Below are 261 nucleotides of genomic sequence, written 5' to 3' on the forward strand. Positions count from 1 at the left end.
GCTGCTTGTAAATGCTCACAGGGCCCGGAGAAATTGCTAGTGGAGACCACCCTGACTGTTCAGCTACCGCGGTCCGTGATCTTCCCAGTTTCATCTGTGTGTCACATCCCGGTGTCGGTTACAGGCGGTCACGGCAGCAGCCCGGGGCTCGCGTGTTTGTAAGGATTTCAGCGGAGATCTGTTGGTGAAGAGGGGCCGTGCGGGACGGGAGCAGCTCCGAGCGCATCCGCAGCTGCATCCCCGGGGCAGTCTGTCGGTGCA

The sequence above is a fragment of the Eurypyga helias genome, unplaced genomic scaffold (assembly GCF_000690775.1).
Source record: "Eurypyga helias isolate BGI_N326 unplaced genomic scaffold, ASM69077v1 scaffold4362, whole genome shotgun sequence".
Lineage (NCBI taxonomy): Eukaryota > Metazoa > Chordata > Aves > Eurypygiformes > Eurypygidae > Eurypyga > Eurypyga helias.